This window comes from Fukomys damarensis, unplaced genomic scaffold (assembly GCF_012274545.1).
Source record: "Fukomys damarensis isolate Sample0158 unplaced genomic scaffold, DMR_v1.0_HiC HiC_scaffold_11, whole genome shotgun sequence".
Taxonomy (NCBI): domain Eukaryota; kingdom Metazoa; phylum Chordata; class Mammalia; order Rodentia; family Bathyergidae; genus Fukomys; species Fukomys damarensis.
In genome coordinates this window covers 43,153,858-43,165,921 of record NW_022900923.1, presented here as the reverse complement: position 1 = coordinate 43,165,921, position 12,064 = coordinate 43,153,858, and the positions used below count along the sequence as shown (strand labels likewise).

General features: G+C 52.2%; 1 long non-coding RNA gene and 1 pseudogene across 2 annotated transcripts; one reads left to right on the top strand and one right to left on the bottom strand.

Annotated features, from left to right (window-relative positions):
• Nucleotides 1-5,593: 5,593 nt before the first annotated feature.
• On the top strand, nucleotides 5,594-6,549 carry LOC117285516 (annotated as a pseudogene).
• A 291-nt stretch (nucleotides 6,550-6,840) lies between these two features.
• LOC117285602 lies at nucleotides 6,841-12,048 on the bottom strand. 2 transcript variants are annotated; one of them, XR_004516683.1, is made up of 4 exons: nucleotides 11,551-12,048; nucleotides 10,543-10,622; nucleotides 7,915-8,055; nucleotides 6,841-7,396 (listed from the first exon to the last, which is right to left on the bottom strand). It is a non-coding gene; the product is annotated as an uncharacterized LOC117285602 (long non-coding RNA). The 2 variants fall into 2 exon arrangements; XR_004516682.1 differs by having other exon boundaries at nucleotides 6,841-8,055; nucleotides 11,551-12,045.
• Nucleotides 12,049-12,064: the final 16 nt, after the last annotated feature.

The window sequence follows — 12,064 nt, the reverse complement described above, 5'->3', positions numbered from 1 at the left end:
AAAAAAAAAAAAAAAAAAAGTAAATAGAAATAAAAACAAAAACAAAAACAAAACCCATCCCTACCTTGTATCCCTTGGTTTCTTTTCCCTGGGCTATTGTTTCCTGCTTGTAATTTGAACCACCCTGAAAAGACATAAACATCTCTCTGTTTGAAGAGGCTCTGAGGAGCACAGTGGTTCTCTGACCCTTCTGTGGTGGAGACAGCACCCAGTGAGAGACGCCAACTCTCCCTGTGCTACCCCTGCCCTGCCCTGGGTCTGGGCTCCTGAGAAGCAAGGCCCTGACCTGCCTGGGGAAGGCAGTAGCTGCTGTATCCAGGATGTTCCTGCAGTTTACAGCTGGGGTCCAATTGATAAGCTGTTTTTACTGCTGTTATCGAGTAGCCACAAACCTAAGAAATAAATTAGCCAGGGGAACAATGTTGCCCTGCACCAGCCCTCCCAGCTTATCTGAAGAGCAGGGCCTCCATCTGAGTGGCTGGGACTGGGGTCCCCAGAAGTAGACCTCCAAAGTGATTCCCCCAGGCACCCAGGGGCCAGAGACAACTTCAGGAAGGCCGATGGGGAGAGAAGCTGCAGGCTGCCTGGGAAAGCCCCACAGGGAAAGCGCCAGGCTGCCCTCAGAGGGAAGAGGACATGGCAAGCTTCACGGGGCTCTGGCTGGTGTACTGGAAGCTGTTCTCTAGCTCTTAGTGTGCCCACCTCAGAAGAAGGTGTGCATGCTTGCATGCGTGGGTGCGTGGGTGCGTGTTTATGTTCAAGCCACTGGGGAATCTTCCCATCTTCCCATAGTACTGCCCAGAGTCCCGTTCGCACAGGCTTGGCTTTCCTGCGGGGTGGAGCCCATCCTTTGGAATGTGGACCTGGTACTCCACAACGCAAGAGCATTGAAAGGCAAAGCCACTCTCAGAAGAGCCAGAGACTCTCCCTTTTTTCTCAGGCTGTTCCTAACCCTTCAGCCCTTCCAGAAGAACTGACCTACAGGAAGTGGGGAGTTAGGGCACCGGTTCTAAACTTCTTGGGGTAACTCAGGTGACGTCCCATGACTCTCCCAATAAACAAACCAGAAATAGGCAACAGAAACAGATTCAGGGAATCCATTCTCCTGAGAGGTGGCATAGACTCCACAGTGGGCTGCAGACCAGCTGTGCCCTGAACCACTGCGGGGACTCGGTGTCCCTTATTACAACACAGGGGCTCTGTCCAGGTATTTGTAAGGAGATGGGGAAAAGGCTAGGACACCTCTGGCTAATTGTCTACCTTGTTGGGAGCCCCTATGAGATCAGGTTGCAAAAGAGGGCAGTGGGCCTAGGTGGGCAGTGGGGAATTGAAGTGAACGGGAACAGGAAAAGTCTTGCATCTCTCTCTTCAATAAATTTAGGTGCAGGAGACTGAACCGAGCCCCTGGGTTGCCGATTCGGGGAGCAGGCGAGGGCATTTAATGAGTCCAGTGTTAGAAGGGCTTCCAGCTCTTCCCCTGCCCCTACGAGGGCAGTGAGCACTGGGTACTCCACGCCAGCCACAGGAGTGCAGTGTAGGTTCAGGGAATGCAGACTTGGCTCCAACATACAGCAGCAGCAAAACCCGAGTTCCCTGGTAATTGAATTCAGGGCCTTTCTCAAACTTGAAGGTGAAGCTGATTAAGCTTAGGGTAAACAAATAGACAAAATAAGTTTATAGTAGTTTCACAGGGTAGATAATCCACTTAGAATACAATACCCCAAGAGGAGACACAAGCTAGAAATACCTAGGGCTCCCAAATGAGGTTATGGTGATTCAGGGAAAATGGATTCATTGTGGGTTAGAAGGAGAACTAAAGCGTGTTAGCTGTATTAACGATATTCAGGACTTCCAGGAGATCAGGACTTTCGGGGTGCCAAGACCACCCTGGAAACCATGCCAGAGATCAAAGGCAGACCCAGGGCCGAGGAAGAGTGGCAACATAAAAGGTTTTTGAAGTTTTTAAATTTTTAAAAAAATTTTGAAATGATTATAAATTCATTGGACAATAGGTGCATATTTCTACAAAACAGCAGAGCAATCTGGACACGTACTCTTGGCCCAGTTTTCCCCAGTGGTAACCATCTTACACAACTGCAGTGCAATTACTACCAAAGCTGAGAAATGGGTTTAGCTCTGTGCACTTTCGTCGTGCGTGCAGATTCACGCCTTCACCGCCATCGGCCCAGGACTATTCCAGTCGCAGATTCGGTCACTCCACACCGCTCCTCCCCAAGCCCCGGCACTCAGTCTGTTGCCCCTGTATAATTTTCTCATTCTGAGAATGTCACAGGGATGGAATCATGCGCTGTGTGACCTTTGAAAGTTTTTTTCACTCAACATAATGCCCTTGAGACCTATGCGAGTTGATGTACACACCCACAGTCCATCCTTTTTGTTGCTGCTAGTCCTTGCCGACACGGATGTACCACAGTTTGTCTAATCATTCACTCCCGAGTGACGCTTCTGTTATCTCCGATCTAAGGCTATCACGAACAAGGCCGCCACGTACAATCATGTGCAGTTTTTCGTGTACATGGGACAAATGCCTGGGAAGGTAACTGCTGGGCTGTATGACAAGCAGGTTTACTGTGGCCAATGGACCATCCCCATCTGGAACCGCCGGCGTCTCCATGCTTGGCGGTGGCCACTAGGTCTAGGCTGGGCCCTGGATGAGAAAGGAAGACGTTCTTGACCTTCAGAGAGTGGGGCTGGGGCTGACACAGCTGGGAAGCGACCGGAGGCAACTGGCAGCAGAGCTCTGTGAACTCTGGAGCTACTCAAGGGAACCTAGGGAGTGCAGGGAAGCCACTTTAGTCAGGCAAGTGATGCCGGCCCCCAGTAAACCCCTAGAAAGAAGGGTGGCCCGGGATGATTCTAAGCTACCATCATGTGCTAGGAGATCAGAGCATAAAGGACATGACCAGAGAGGGTTCAGGGCTCACTGAAGAGTTTTACTGTCCAGCCCCCGCCTCCTCCAGATGCCACCTCACCTGCCTGCTGGGGCTCCCAAGCAGAGCCCGTGGACCAGTGCCCCTCCCCTTCCATATAAGCCTGCTGAGGCCCTACTGTGTGCCCGGAGCTCTGCTAGTTTTCCCTCTAGAGCAAACGAAGCCCGTGTCAGGGCAAGTGGTCACATTTGAAAAATAAGTTCTATCAAACAAGCGGGCATTGGGGACTGAGATTTGCCAGTCCATAAGTGCCTTTAGAAAATTAGCATCTCAACAGCCAAAGCTTCTTAACAGAGGGTGTGGAAGACATGGGGCACCAGGGACCTTAGGAACAATGGTAACACACTAAGCTTCTTGTAGAACACCGGTACTGTGCTGAATATGTTGTAGTACCTTCACATTGTAAGATTCATCCTGACCCTACAGCTTTCTCAAATGATAGGACCTCTCCTGACTAAAGTCCCCTTCTGCTGGGTGTAGTGATGCACGCCTGTAATCCCGGCACTCGAGAGGCTGAGGCAGAAGGATTGCCATGATTTTGAGGTCAGCCCAAGCTGCGAAGAGCTACCCTGTCTCAAAACAACAAAAACAACACAACAAAAATCACCTTCAGGACGCCTATCAGGGCCTCAGAGGCCTCTCGCCCCATCTTGCTTTAATTAACACTGTCCCCTTCCTCCAAGAAGTCCTTTATGGCCGTTGGGGTGCTCCCTGGCAGGGAAGGCTGAGCCAGGAAGAGGGCCCCCAAGCTCCCTGCCGGCAGGAGCTGTCCAAGGTCCTCCCCAAGTTGCGGGCAGCGTGAAGTCTTTCCTTTCACACTGCAGTTGTGGAAGGGCAGAGGGCAGGGAGCAGGAGATCACAGGCTCTGCATCCCAAAGCACCCACAACACACCATCTGGCAGCCCCTAAAATGTCCTGAGCCTCAACCCGTGGAAAAGGAGCCAGATCAGCATTGTCTCCTTGTCCTTAAGAAAGAAAGATACATTCCAGATAATTTCACGGTGATGGAAGAGGAGGAAGCCCTGAAGTAGCAAAGGAAATAAATTAACGCCATCTCAGCTAAAATCACACACAATTAAAACCTGGATCCAAATGTGCTTTTCTGTGCAGAGAGAGCAGCTTGAAAATGACATGCATGAGTCACTCAGTCCAGCCCCCCATGCTCTGTCCCTGAGATTGTAGGGTGCAGAGAGGGAAGGCTGAGAGCTGGGCCCAGGCTGTTAGCCTTCTGCTCTCTGATCTAGAATCTGGAAATCCCACTCTTCTGTGGCAAGATGCCCAGGTGAACCCAGAGGCCATTTCACCCCTCTTCCCTCTGGGAGGCACAGGCCGGGTCCCTGGAGGCTCTGACTCATCGATCACTCATGCAGAAGGACACAGCAGTGGGCAGAGGACCTGGACTCTACCCCAGGCCCTGGCCTGCAAAGAGGGGTCACCCCTCATCTCTTGACTTCAGGGTGTCAGTCTCCCTTGGTTTGGGGAGGTGAGGTTCTCCTCTTCTTGCTCCCCTTTCCTTCTAACTTCCTTTTAATTAACTTTCCTTTTAATTAAAAATCTCGAACAGAGCAGCTAGGCTAATGTGCTGAAGAAGAGACTTCAGGAACCAAAGATCCCTGGGTGCTCATGCACAGCGACTGGTGACCAGAGATAAGCCGTTCTCCATGTCCCCTGAGGTCACACTCAGGAGGAACGTGGCTGTGGGATGAGATGCCAGGATAAAACAGAAGGGTGAGCTTTCTCACAGTCGTGCTTTTAATCCCTCCACAGACAGCTCCAGGGGCTGTGGGAATCTCTCTTCTGTGAGGAGAGTTTGGGAGGGAAATGGGGAAGGAAACAAATCTGCCAAACCCAAATCCCCACTGGACTTGGAATGGGAGGGCATGGGGCTGAGAACAGTTTGGGGCTCTACCCAGCCGGGGGTCGAGCCAGTGTGAGCCTGCCCAGAACAGGGGTGCGGGCCAGTTCCACCCAGGGGCTTAGCATGAGGCAGCTCCCAGGGGGGGTACTGGAGCAAGCTCAGCCTTTGGGAAGAGCCGCTCCATTTTTGCTCCTCAGCCCTCCCAACTGCCCTGTGCAGTGTGTGGTCGGGATCTGGGTCCCAGCCTGCTGGCCTCGGGCTGCCCTGCAGGGAGGTACCTGGGCCCGAAGCAAAGAAGCCCTTCATTCTTGAGGTCCTATGAGCACGGGCTGCTCCTTGGGACCTGGGCACCCTTTGCATCATCGAGTTCTAGTCCTGCCCCTCTGCCCTCTGCCGTGCAGCTGGCTGTGCTCCTCGGAGGTGAGAGGCCTGGATGAAGCCGCAGTCCAGGGTGCTCTGGACTTAGTGGTTAACACTTGTCAAACTGAGCCAAGCCACTCACTCAGCTGTACTGTGTGATTCTGGCCGTGGCTCACTCACCCTTGCCCTGGGCGCTCCTAGGTGGGGACCCTCATCCAGAGGCTCGGGCCTGGGAGGGACGAGGGCACGCAGGGGAGGGCTGTGTGCCGTGCAGGGAGAGACGAGGGGAAGCCTGCCGTGGGAAAGGTCCGCCCCTGGTACTCCAAAAATGTCCTAATGAATGATACGTCTCCCTGGGAGAGTTACTCATTTAATACCTAGAAAAGTATGCTTTCAGGCAAGAAGCCACAGATCTAAAATAGGCATGAAGTAGTGCAAAGCACACCTATTCCTACAGATGGAAAACGGAGCAGAAGTAGAGTCGGGTGTGACGGGAGAAGGCTTCCAGGAAGGGGCTGAGGCTTCTCCACGGTTCATAGCGGTGCCCTCCACGTGTGCTCCTCAGAACTGCTGTACTCGAACCGCTCCAGGAGCTGGTCAGAAGGCACCCGGAACGCTTCCTTGGCCGGGACCACAGCGGGTATCGAGGAGAAGAAAAAGAAGCAAAGACATTTCACAGAGCTGAAGGTAAAATACCTGAGGAAATAGTTTGTCCCCCCACCAAATGCTTCAAAGGCAAGGAGGACGCTCATCTGTGAAAAAGCCAGGCACTACCATAAGGAGTATAGACAGATGTGCAGGACTGAGATCCCAGTGGCTAGGACTGCAAGAAAAGCTGGCAAGCTCTATGTACCTGCAGAATCCAAACTGGCATTTGTCGCTGACATGCTGAGAACTGTGGAACCACATACTGCATGGGGCACCCCAACCCGAAGTCAGTAAATGTGCTAATGTACAAGCGTGGCTATGGCCATATACATAAGAAGCAAGTTTCCTTCGCCGATTGCACGATCTCTTGGTAAATGTGGCATCATCTGCACGGGAGATCTGATTCATGCGATCTATACTGTTGGAAAACGCTTCAGAGAGGCAAATAACTTCCTGCGGCCCTTCAAATTATCTCCTCCATGAGGGTGGAGTGAAGAAAAAGACCGCCCACTTTGTGGAAGGTGAAGATGCTGGGAATAGGGAAGGCCAGATGGACAGGCTCAATAGAAGCAGGAGCTACGATATCTACCATGGTGTTTCCACAATTTGGTCAGTTGACACAAAGTATCTGCTTTTGAAACAATGTAGCTTGAGCCTCATGGGGGGGGGCACCACGCTCAGGAATCTGTCACCTACTCACACCCCTAAAGTGTTTCTGAAATACCAATTTAGAAGGCAAAAATAAGGGGCCGGGGATTTAGCTCAGTGGTTCCACCGCCTGTCTCACAAACACAAGGAGCGGAGTTCGATCCCTGGGACCCCCCCACCCCCAAAGAAACCCTGAAGATAGAAGGCAAAAACAGACCTAGGTGGGAGCTGCTGGGACAAATCTCAGGAATGATCTGTGGAGAACCCTACAAGCCCTAAGATTTATGTTGGAATTAATTCAGATATTGGAAGTAAGACCAGAGGGAAATGATCTCTTCTCTTCTGAGAGAAAATAAGAAGGAAAATATAGGGGTCAGAAACAGTGCAAAGAAAGGAGGACAGGATTAGGAGACACAGAGACCCTGTTTCCTTGCCCTGTGAACCATTTTGGAAATGAAATGTTCAGGAATGAATAAAGTCTGGTTGGAAAAGCAGGCAGTCCACAGAAGCCATACAAAGTATAAAGTCTGGATTTGAGAAAATATTTTATTCTCAACATGGATATACCTCATGTGCATCTTATTTGAGGGCTTTCGGACAAAACAAAACAAAACAAAACCCAGGTTTGGCAATGCCTCCTGGAAAGATACACGGTACCTGGAACACCATGATTAAGTGTTCATGCCTACGTTTACGTGAAACCGGAACAAAAGTAATAATGAAACAAATTGCATCACAAAACCATCGGCGTAGCAGGGAAACTGGTGATGACCACTCAGGGACAAAGTACTCGCGAGAGGCTGTGGGCGACAGGAGGAGGAGCACAGGCCGGATGGAGGATTCCTGGGAACTGGGACAAGCGCCTTCGGAGGCCTAGCATTCTTCCTGACTTGCGGTACCTCCTGAAGAATGTCCTCTCCAGAGAGCCTTTCTATATCAGAATTCCAAGGGGCGCCCCAGTTCAGCTACTCCAAGCCCACTCAGAGGTCCCCCACTTCCGATGTCCTTGTGGCACGCTTCCCTGACAGATGTCCACTTTGGAGCTGGCCAGCTATGCTGCTCAGGAGGCCACTGGTTGGTTTGTGTTCAGGGTGCCATGGGCATAGAACCCTTGCCCCCAGCTGCAGACCTCTGAGAGCCTCCCTCTACCTCTACGGGGGGAGGAGAAACTCCCCAGTCTTTTCCATACTCCCCTTTTCCCAAATGGCATTTCCTTGAGGGACCGTTTGAATATGTTAAGCTACACAGAATGGGATTTGATTACCCTATTAGATACTCAGTTTCAATTCAGGAAATACAAAGGACAGGTGTACCATTCACCTTTGATTAAATATGGTGTTGATGTGTCTGCCTTTAAAGAGGTGGGTCCCGAGACCTGGGTGAGGAACGTTATTTCCACTATCACATTGTTTCTGGGCGGAAGCAGATTCATCCTACACGAATTCTTACCCGCAATGCCTCCTCCAGGATATAATCCAAGATAAATTTGGGGACTCCCTGCCGTTCCACACAGCTCTGTCTCTGCAGTGTAGGTCCCCCTGCCTTTCTGGTTCTGTGTGTTCCGGGGGTATCTGTGGATCCTGGGAGCTCCTTGAGGGCAGAGGGCAGAGAAACATCACAGTTGTGTGGCAAAAAAAGCATGCACTATCGTAAATATAAAATCAACCCCAACAGTGATATTTAATTTAGCACTAAAAGATCACAACAATTTACACAGGTCTTGCAAATCCAGGTCCCTCTCTCCCGACCTCTCTCCATTCAGTTTATCCAAAATGCTTACATAAAAATGCTTCCTGGCATTTGCAAGCTGACTTTCTCTCCCCACATAACACTCTACAACTCCCAGCTGCCACTGTCCCCCAAGCAAGACATCCCAAAGATCAAGCTGCAGCAGCTTCCTTGGGCACATGCTTCTGTCTCGTCCTGTCCCTGTTCCCCAGTGCTCCAGAGGACAAAGCTCGGTATCTGGAGGGCCCAGGCCGGAAGAGGTGGGCCAGCATGTCCCAAAGCAAGGTCCGTCCAATCACCTGAGTTAGACTCACCCAGAGCGTTTATTGCATTGCGGATTCCAAGAGCTATGGAACCTGCTCTGGGGTGGGATTTGCATACTCTATGGGTGACTCTGGCATCAGAGGACCCCTGCTCTAGGGCCACCTTCCTGAGTTGGGTCACCACTGAGACCACAGTCCTCAGAGACTCCAAGGCCCTGTTCCGCACCTGCTGAGCCGGAGGCTAGCAGAGCCATGTTCAACACAGAGGATCCCCCAAAGGATGTCCCACCACACCCCATCTTCCTTCCTCATCTACCAGGCTTCTCTCCGCACAGCCCCCACCACACAAACAGCACACCCACCAGTTCAGAGTCCAGATCCCTCCCCTGAAGAGCCCAGGGTGGTTGAACTCAGGATACTTCTGGGAGGAAGGGGTCCTGGCATTCTCTCCTGGGACAATCTGATGTCACAGAGTCCCAGGCTTCCTGGCAGGATATTTTGCTTGGCTAAGCCCAGAGACTAAACTTGGAGGGCAAAAGGTCAATAATAGAGCCATTAAATCCTCTGAGTAACTACCTAAGAGCTTCAGAGGACTGGGGATTGAGGTCCCCCACCCCACCCCGCTTCTCCCAGGAAAGTATCCCCTCAGAACAGGAGCCATGGGAGCCAGGCAGAGAGAGGTGGCTGCCGTTTGCTGAGAGGCTCTGGGGGCCTGGCACCGAGCTCACCACCCACAGCTGCATCACGTTTAGACTGCATTCAGATGGCCTTCAGTTTAGGTCTCAGCTCTGTGATGTACTTACTACTTGTGAATATTGACCCTGATTTTGCTGCTTTGTTTTGTTCATTTGGTTTGTTTAGCTGTTTCGAGATTGCATCTCCTAATTTTGCCAAGGTTGGTCCTGAACCCCCAATGGCGTTCCTCCTGCCTCAGGCTTCAAGTGCTGGAATTACAGGCAGGTGCTGCCATGCCTGGCTTTGACCTTGTTTTCCCCCTATTTTCTGAGTCCTGCAGTTGGTGAAATTTTCAGCATGATGATGCATAAATGAAATCATTACCTTTGCAGGTGTTCAGTAAATGTTAACTTCTATTACTTGAATTTAAAAAAAAATTTTTTTTTTTTGCAGTACCAGGGTTGGATTTAGGGGCTTGTGCATACTAGGCAAGCATTCTACCAGTAGCTACAATCTCATCCCTTTCTATTTATTATTTATTTTTAATTTTGAGACAGGATCTCAGGATCTAAGTTTCCCAGATTGGCCTTAAGCTGGAGATCCTCCTGCCTCAGCCTCCGGAGTAGCTAGGAATACAGATGTGTGAACCATGTCCAGCTTGAATTAATACCTTTTTTAACACAGGAAGGAATCAGAGCTCAGCAAGTTTTGAGCTTCTCTTGAAGCAACACAGAACACATGGATGAGCAGAGTTTAAAACTCAGGTCTCTAGTGCTAGGACCTCTACAGTTTCCTGAGTCTCCCAGGTTTATAATAATTTGGAGTCAGCTCAAGAGCGGGCTTCCCCCAGGCTCTCTCGTAGCCCTGGCAATGCCCCAGTGGCTCACCTGGCGGGGTATGGGTCTGCCTCTGCCACTCAGGGATCAGCCACTTTGCAAATACGCTTTGCTTTCTTCCTACTTTTGCCTTCAATACTCAGCTACAGGGTGCTGTGTGGGGCCGTCGGGGCCTCAGTAAAGCGCACTGAGCCGGGACCTGTGCACAGGGCCAGGGAGGCGGGTGCTGGGGTGAGCTGGGAGCTCCAAGGCTTGGCCAGCTCCCCTCCTTTTCCTCTTCAGTCTCTGTATGTTGACATAGGCCTTCCGGCTGGGAAGATGGTTCTGCCTTCTTGACAAAGGACGCAAGTGCTCAGGCTCAAAAGCTTTGAGTCAACTTGTGAACACTTTCGCACTTTCGCTCAATTAGTTCCTTCCAAAGCCCGAGGTATTTGCTCTGCACTCTCTCACTGCAACTCCTGCATCCCCTCAGCAGCCACCTCCCTCCCTGGCCCCTGCTCTGCCCACTCATCCCAAAGCACTGTGTCCTGGGCCACGGCTCACCTGCCGAGCCTTCAGCAGCAGCGCCCACTCACCTGCTCTAGAGCAGCCAGAGGCCTCAAACTGCCTGTAGATGAGCTGCTTCCTCACACACTCTGCACCTCCGTCCCTCAGTCTGCGGAGCGGGGATGTAAGTCAGCTCGGAGCGGGGGTGAGGGAGAGGAATGTGAAAGGCCGTGTCGGATAGTGCTCTGTAAATTTCCTCCCTTGCCCCCTATTTTCCAGGCAACCCATTTTTCTCTGCTTGTCTCCACTTTCCTGCCTTGCTGGTCCCCATTTTCTCTGCTGGTTCAAATCCTATTCCTCCAGCTGGGCTCAGCTGGAAGCTCAGCTCCTCCATAAAACCTTCCATGAATAACTCGAGCCCATAATGCCATTTTCTTGCTGTATTTCTACGGTACAGCCATTGCCTTGAAACGCTAAAATTTATTTCTTTAGCTTCAACTTTGTCCTCTCAGATCCTTGAGGCCATTATGTCCCATAGCAGGGGTGGCCGGTGAGGGGGTTGGATGGGAACTTAATGTGTGCTTATTGGATAGAGTAAGTGAAGATCCCTCTGTGGAAAGAAACACACAGATCTCGGAGCCCGCTCTACAAAGGCTCCAGGCGTGGCAGTCAGCACCACGTTCACCCCTGGAAAAGACAGGGCCAGAAAGCTGGGTCCATGTCTGTCTGGTCAGGGGCCCTGTGCTCAAGCGTGGGTGCAGGAAGGCAGCCCAAGGACACCAGGCCTTACAGGTGTCCCCCACCACCACCATTACTAGCTCGGCAGGCCCTGATGAAGCTCATCGGTAGGGTGTGGCCTGTCACTGGGCTGGGGTCCATTCTAAGTGGGTCCCCTCAAAGACCTGGGTCTGAAGCCTTCGCCCCAGCAGGAGGCCGGCTTTCCTGTGCCCTCGCTGCTGGCAGTGGCCCAAATTTCCTAAGCCACCCGGCGGTAGCCCCTGCTCTCCTTCCTTCCGGTCTTCAGGATAGCCAGTCTGCGGGGTAAAACCCACGGGGTGGGGGTGAGGGCTGAGGGGTAGTTCCTCCCTCGCTCTTACCTGGAGAGACCGATCTTTACCCAGCACAGGACGGGCTCTTCCAGAATGCTGGAGAGGCACGAGAACCCAGGGGCTATTCCACTCCATTCACTGGGGTGACAGGGGCTTGTGTCCGTGGACAAATTCTAACCCGAACCCACCCGCACCTTCCCTAGTCCACTGTAAACTTTCGAGGATAGCACCGCCAAGCAAAAATGTGGTCTCGGATACACGCTGGTGCCCACGAGTCCTAGCGATCCGCTAACAGCGGCCGCATTTCCCTCCTGTCCTCCTGGCCTCTGCAAGACGGTCAGAAGGAGAATGAGCAGAGTCGCCCAGTCCGCCTCTCAGCTCGGGCGCAGGGCCCCCTCCTCGCTGTCTCAGCCAAGCCGGGGTCCAACGACAAGGAGAGCTCAGGCTCCAGCATCGGCCCCACCCAACTCCCTCCTCTGGGCCGCGCGCGTCAGGCGGCGGGGGCTCCGGACACGCAGGAGTTAATGCGGCAGCGGGACCGGCGGGGGCCGGCGTGGCATGC